We start from the raw sequence: 8144 nt of genomic DNA on the forward strand, positions 1-8144 counted from the left end.
TATGCCTTCATTACATGCTTATCAATTAAAATGCTGTATTTTGAATCTTTGGTTAGTCAAGATGAAAATCATTTCATTTTATCTCCTCTTTGCCTTCTAGTTTAGTTTATCACCTCTGTGTTCTTTCTGATGAGGCATTTATTTCTCAGGTTGGCTTTATTATTTTTTTTTCTTTCCTTGTTCTTTTCTGAACTGTTTGTTTATATTGCATTTCCTTTGGTCATTTTGCCATGGTGGTTCTGACCACCCATGTCTCTCCATGGACTGTTTGTTTCCTTAAGTTCTTTGAATTATGACAGTATATTTGGTCATGTATTTCATGTGCTTATTATTAGTAAACTACTTTTTTCTTTTGAATGATTTTATCTGCTGTTTCTCTGATTTCCTCCTTTTCTTGGAGTGTTTTTATATGAGTGCTATGCAGTTTCATTCTCAATTACTATCTTTAAATGAGGCAAATTTCCTTCTGGTGCATCTATTTGAAAAATTCCTGTGATAGGTAGGACAGAATTTTGGGCTAATAGTACTTCCTAGGTTATAGGGGAGCTCCATGACAGATTTGTGGGTTTGAGAGAGCTGTTTTAGCCTTTCATTCTCTCACCTTCAGGGTCTCTTCCCGCCACTGTCTCCATCTCATCTGCAGACTGATCCTTATAAATGTGACATGTCTGCATTCCCCACTTTGGCTTTGCCTCTCCTACTGCTCTTTGGTAACAGGCAGTCTCCAGAAAGTCCCTGCTGCTGGTGCTCGTCCGTTCTCATCACTTCAGACAAAGAACTGGCTTTGCCCCTCAGATTATGCCATCTCTTTTGGAGTCTTGTTCTAATGAGTGAGTTCTAAAATTATAAACATTCTCTTCAGGCATCTCCCTGCCTGACCTTTCCTCTATTAGTTCTTTCTCATGTATTGTGGTTGAGGTTACAAGTGTCTTCTAATTTGTTGAAGGCAATATATATTTGTTTTACATTTGTAGTTAATTATTTTATCCTCACCCAAGGATATGTTTATTGATTTGAGAAAGGGAGGGAGGGAAACATTGATGTGAGAGAAAAATCGATTGGTTGCCTCCCATATGTGTCCCAAATGGGAATTGAACCCTCAACCTGGGTATGTGCCCTGACCAGCAATTGAACCCTTGACCTTTTGGTGTAGGGTGACACTACAACCAACTGAGCCACCTGGCCAGGGCTATTTGGTGTTAATTTTTTTATTGGGAAATGATTTTTCCTTTATTTTCAAACGGGACATTACATCTTTTATTACTATAACGAGGAAAAGGAAAAGAAGAAGCCCATGTCTTCTCACAGTTACATTTTTTAAATGAAGTTAATTATGCCAGTCCTGTTTACAATGAAATGTTTTCAGTATCAAATGAAATGATAATTTGGGAACTATATAGGGAAGAAAAAAATTGAAGCATTTTGTGTATTCTTTTGTTGTGATAGTATGTAGTTCAAATGTCAACCAGGCCTCTGTTTGCAATGATATTTTCAACATTTTTTGTAGTCAGGGATGTTCTAGACAGCTCCCAATACTCTTTTATGGTTGCTTTCGTTGCCATGGGAACAGCCTGCCTAGAAACAATCTGACAAACAAACAAAAAAAATCAAGGTTATTCTGTTACCATTCCCTTTTAAAGAATATTTAAAATAAGGCAATACAGTAATTCTTAAAGCAGGGTAACAACAACAACAACAAAAAAACACAGTATTTAACAAAATAAAATTGGGCTTGCCAACCTACCCACCTATCTCATACTGTGTGTGGTGGGAATGGCACAGTTGTGTGATCATGAATGTACAGTTTAGATACCCATTTTTAAAGCACTTACAAGGATGTATCTCCATGAGGAAAGTAGGCTGTTTCTTATCATTCTATGTAAGGTGCTTCAGCAGTACCTGATATATGGAAGGATGATTTTTTAAAGAAAATAACCAGTGTACCTTCTGAAAGTATTTTGCTGCTTTTAAAAACCATAGATTTTTTTGCCCTGGCTCTTGTGGCTCAGTTGATTGAGTGCTGGCCTGTGAACCAAAAGGTCTGCATTTCAGTTCCTGGTCAGGGCACAGACCTGGATTGAGGGCCAGGTCCCTAGTTGAGGGTGTGCAAGAGGCAAACTGATCAGTGTTTCTCACATCAGTGTTTCCCTCTCCCTCTCTTACCCTCTCTGAAAATAAGTAAAATCTTTAAAAACCATAGATTTTTCTCAAGCTAGTCAATGTTGAATAACAGTGATAAAGGTGGATGGAAGGAAAGGAGTGGTGGGGCAGAGAGAATAAAGTAACGTAGGCTCTACCAGTGTCAAAAAATGCAATTGCTGATGTGAAAACATTGGAAGCCAAATAAGTAAAGATTGTCTCTTTCACTACACATAGAAATGCTAATTTGTCCTATAATGCTTGGCTCAAATTGATGACAATACAATGAGACCTAGGAGTTCTAAATGTTATATCCCACCGTAATTTTGTATAACTGATTCATCATTGGTCATTTAGAAATATTTTTGAAAGTCTCATATGTCATACCTACATCCCACTGGGACAGATGGAAAAGTCACAAAGAATAAGCCACACAATAGTACTCATATTGGAAGAGAATAGAGTCTGATCCACCTGTGGGATATGCAGCCAATGTTTAAAAATGTGAAAATAGAACATGTCACAGCTCAAGGGAAGCATGGAGTCATTTCAGAAGCCCTGTAAGAAATGGTAAGTGTCCAGCTTGGAATCATGTCACTGAAGTGCCACCAGGTGGTCTTACACAGGCTGGGCAGGAGCACAGCACACTGAATAGATACATGCATTAATTCCATTCTTAGCAATAAAATTTGTGCATGTAAAAATGTATATTGAGCCCTGGCTTGTGTAGCTCAGTGGATTGAGCACAGGCTGTGAACCAAAGGGTCGCTGGTTCAATTCCCAGTCAGGACACACACTTGGGTTTCAGGCCAGGCCCCCAGTGGGGGCCATGTGAGAGGCAACCAAACATTGATATTTCTTCCCCTTTCTCTCTCCCTCCCCTTCTCTCAAAAAATAAATAAATAAAATCTTTTAAAAACATGTATATTGAGCTGTCTGGTTATAATGGTTTGCTCTACACTTTCCAAAGCCTCTTCAGGAAAGATCAAAGTCATTGCTGTAAAGGGAATATTAAGGCCCTGGGAGAATGGAGACCTGGGTTTGAATGTGAGTTCTGCTACTGGCTGTCGGAGACTACAGTGCTCCAGACTTGACTAGGCCCACGGCTCTTATCTCCATCCACAGGCCACTTCATCTCAAAATTTGAACGAACTTACTTTTCTTTCCCGTCTTCCTCCGACTTCTAAACCTTTAACCATTCCTTCTATTGCTGGCTCCTTCATCATAGTCAACAAGTGTTTTCTGAGCATGAATTAGGCAGATAGTATAACTAAAAAAAATACTGGAGTGATTCCCATTATGACTCCCTCTTTCTCCCCAGAGACTCTTTGGAGAAATTCACTGTTAGTACAGTAATACATTGTTAGTACAGTTAGTACATTGAAGCATTCTTCAATGTTTATTATAATTTTGAGAGTTAATCAACATAAGCATATTTATGTAATAACTTCTATTACCCAAAATGCATTTAGTTCATATTAGTTGACATTGTAAATACAATTTTTCATATTAGCTTAAATAAATTGAATATAGTTACAAAAATGCTTTACAGTAAGAAAAAAAATTATACCCAGTGTCAGTATGTATAAGTTAGTCCAAGAGATTTGTGTAAAAGCAGATGACTGTAAGGGTAAATTTTTGTGTGTCTATAAGTTTCATGTTCCTACTATATATACATTATTACCCTTGTCTCATTGGTTGTTTAAACCAGCATCTGTAAAACCTGTAAAATGATCATCTGTGTTTTGACCTCTGTCATACAGTCTATAATGTTGTGAGTCTAAGGAAGTTCTTTTTCTTGTTAGCGTCTGCTCTCTATATTCTGGCCATTGCACCCACAAGTATATATCTGTCTTGCTCTGCGAGGAAGAATAAACCCCATAGAATGTTATCATAATACTTGCTGATAACTCATATTAATAAAAAATAAGAAATCATCCCTAGAAAACTAGAGTGATCCATAGGACTCAGATGACCTCATTACCAGGTTGGGTCAGGAGGATACCATATAAGGAGAAAAACTGGTTGCCAATAAGGTGTGGGAATTTGGGAGGAATTTATCTGCTTAAAATCTCTCACCTACTTGATAGATCTAGTGTTGGAACTGTCAACACTGGAGATCCTAAGGGGGGGAAATCATTTAGAAAACCTAGTGAACTCATCAGAATGTGTAGACAGCCCCTTTTTAAATGTAAATGGCCTTGAGAGGAAGGCTTACCTCATTAATCTAGCTATTAACCCCATAATTAATCAAATGCTTTTCTCACAGTCCTCAGTGAATGGGCATTCCCTCACCAAATGTGTGCTGAATGCCAATTGTAAACCAGTCACTGCACTAAACCTTGGCGATATAAAAAGTCCTGTTTCAATTCTTTAAGAAATTTGCTGTCTAGTAGGGACCAAGTGCTCGAAAGGAATCAGAGTCCATGGCAAAATGACTAATTCTTTCATTCCAAACACTTAAAAAGTCTGGATAAAATATTTATTTTGGAAATACATGTAACAGCTTCAAAGAAAGAATTTAAAACCAGAAGTTAGAAACGTAAAAGGAATCAACAGCTAAATCAAGCTTAAAATCTTTGTTTAAGGTATTCGAAGGTTACCTCCCTTCCTGATATTTCAGAGCTAATTTATTTGTTTAACATAAGGGATAGCTAATGATACTCTTGAGGTATAATGGGTAGAGGTTGCAGACCATATGCATGGCCAGTTGCTGGAACTGAGCTCCAGCAACAAAGGTTCCGCCCTGTCTGTGAACTAGAACTATAAAATCTCATGCCTACTCATCATCTTGATAAACCCTATAGGTCCACAAAAAGAAGCAAACACAAAAATATACCATAGGGACTTTTACAAATCCGGGACACATACAGAGCATTCCCACAATAGAAAATCACACTGAAAAGAATCTTGAAATTAAAAAACAACTTGCAAGTTCCATGAGAAAACCACAGGAAACAGTTGACATCCTAGGAGACTGTATCTGAAGAACTAGATGGCGTGTTATTGTGTCATATAAGCAAGAGAATCATGTTGGGGCAGGAAGATAGGAAACCAATGACTTCATAAATGTTCCTGGGCTGGCATGGAGGAGAGGTTTTAATTGAGGGGGCTTAAGGAACTTCATAACTTTGAAGTTTAAATTACTGGAGCCAGAGTTGGTTTTCATCCTAATAGAATCCCAAGTAAAGCATATACTCCAAAATGTTATTTTGTAAATTATAAAGGCTTTTCAAAATAAAGTGATACCAATATAATGTGAATTTAGGAATCTTAAAATCATTCATTATTCCACTATCCTAATGGAACTGTTTTCATTTTTCTGTGGTCTCTTCCAGTTACTGCTCTCAGGCATCTTTACATAGTTGTAATCATTGTGCCATAAACATGCAATCTTATTTTTCCTGTTTTCTGGTTCTTTACTCCATATTTTCCCATGTTACATAGTATTTGTAATGTTCATAGGTATCACTTTAAAATTCTGGCATTTCAAATTTAAAAAAATTTTATTAAAGAAATATATAAAATACCCATTTTATGTATTACTCTTTTGTCCATGACCTCCACCCACCACTACCCAAGTTTCATTTTCTAAATTCATCTCCTTGCTAGTTTTCTGGCTTTTTCTTAGATATTTGCCTCCACATTTTTATATACTAATCTTTTATACTCTGATTTATTAATTTTAGATATTATCTATTGATATTTTCTTCAATTATTTTATTGTTCAAGTACAGTTGTCTGCATTTACCCCCCACCACTCCTCCCCATACTGACATTTTTATGGTAAGAATTTGACTTTTTAAACTAATTTTTCTTCTTACTCTCTAATATTATAATATTGTTAATCATTAATCACTACTTACAATATTAGTGACTGTATAAATATTGCTATTGCTGCACCAAGTAATATACTATTTTTGTTTCCTTTCTTGTACAATGTTTCTTCCTGGAATTGGTTATTTCATTGGTTTTCATCCAATTCATGTACTGTGAGTTCTTCAAATTCTCCAGTGGATTTGTAAAGTAGAGTTTAATATTTTCAGCATAATAGTGAATGAATTAGTTCCATTTTTCCCCATGAATATCTCTTTACTGTTTCTTGTCAGTAGAATGACTTTACAAGTTGGGCTCACAAAACTAGAAGAAAAAAAACAAAAACAATGGCAAATACTCAGAAATCCTTCTAGTGTCCTCTCACTGTTCCTAACAGTTGTGTAGTTCCACCCTCAGGAAAAACTTGAAATGAATAAAGGATTTATAAAGTTTAGGTTTTAAAATTGGGCAGGGAGATATTTATACTTTGAGAGGGGCTAAGGAAATTAAAAATTCAATCAAGTCATATAGTCAATTAGATGAAGGTGGCGGACATAAAGACTTATATGAATAGGTAGAAAAATTAGGTAATGTAAATTTCCAATCTAAGAGATGCAGGCTACTTAAAAACCTTCCTCCTTAGGTCATAAGTGCTTCATACAGCAACTATAAACAGTGCTCAGAAAGTCCCATCAATGTTGGAGGCAAAAATACAGTCGTTGACCAGGCCAGGTTCTTCTCTGAACTAAAGAAACTTGGAGCAAGCTGAAAAGGTGGTCACAAAAATGATGTGGCATGGTAACTCAGTATTTTGACTGTGGGTAACAATTTTTTCCTTAGTGGGAAAGAATTGCTTATCTTTTAACTTTGGAAAGATTTAGAATTATGCAGAGGAATATTTAAGGAACTCAAAACAACAATACTTATGTTAAGGAATCACAGCACTTTTGCGTTTTATGCTGTTATGTTATTTAAGACAACTTGGTCAAGTGGAGTAAACAGATAATCCTTGTGATTTCAATGTTAAGATGTATAATTGATTTCATTTGATTTTAAGTTGAAATTTTACTTTATTAGATTTTTTATTTTTTTAAGATTTTATTTATTTTTAGATAGAGGAGGAAGGGAGGGAGATAGAGAAGGAGAGAAACATCAATATGTGGTTGCCTCTCAAAGGCCCCCACTGGGGGACCTGGCCTGCAACTCAGGTATGTGCTCTGACCAGGTATCTAACCGGTGACCTTGTGGTTTGCAAGTTTAATTTATTAGATTTCTAAGAAGTATACTAGCACCTTGGACTATTTGTCAGGCATTTAAAGCATTTAAAGTGCAATTACAAATGCTTAAACAGCTATTGTGAACCAAGCTTGTAAATGAGACTAAATATTAATAAAAGGATGGCTCAAAATGGATTAAAATTTTCTAGATTTACAAATAGAATAATGTTATCTTTAAATCAACTTAAGTGCTTTGCTAAATCAAGTATTTTAAAAACCAAAGTGCTCTCTGAATAATCTTTTCTGTGCCTCCAGGCTTCCCTTTTCAGATGTCACAGAACTCACATTAACAGAGTCCCCTGCCTTTGTGCTCCAATCCGGGCAGATTGCTCTCCAAGTCTGCCTCTCCTGCTTCCCTGTGTGAGCTCCAGTTTTCCCAGGGTCTATGTCCATGTCTTCCTCCGAATCACATGGCCACACTGCCACACTCAAAGGGATCAGTGTTCTTCAGGAGGGGGGAGAGTGTGCATGTACGGGGCTGGGTGAGAAATAGATGTTGAATAGAAAACCAGTGGCTTTCCCCCAGGCCCCATCCTGTCCTGCCCCGCCCCCTAGTACGGTGAAGTCCCAACCCTTCTGCCCTTCTGGGGCAGCCAGTTTGCTTCACTTTGGTTGCAGTTGCCTCTCTCTGCTCTTTAAGTCCAGTAGCACAATGTTGTGTGCTTTCTACTTCCCCAAAACTTATTGATACCTCTCATCTGATGTACGCTTCATTCATGCTCTCTTTATGGTTTATTATTTTTTTATTCTTCCTTTCTTGTCATTTGAGAGTGGTTTTGAAACCTGAAAAGCCAGTGTTTGTGCTACCTGTCACTACCAGAACCAATAAGCAAAGACAGGGGTTGAATATTTATAGGCACTTCATTTAGATGGCTGGTGATCTGAAAAGACAGTGGGTTATGTACCCTAATA

The sequence above is a fragment of the Phyllostomus hastatus genome, unplaced genomic scaffold, assembly GCF_019186645.2.
Source record: "Phyllostomus hastatus isolate PE091 unplaced genomic scaffold, TTU_PhHast_1.1 phas_contig_254, whole genome shotgun sequence".
NCBI classification, from domain to species: domain Eukaryota; kingdom Metazoa; phylum Chordata; class Mammalia; order Chiroptera; family Phyllostomidae; genus Phyllostomus; species Phyllostomus hastatus.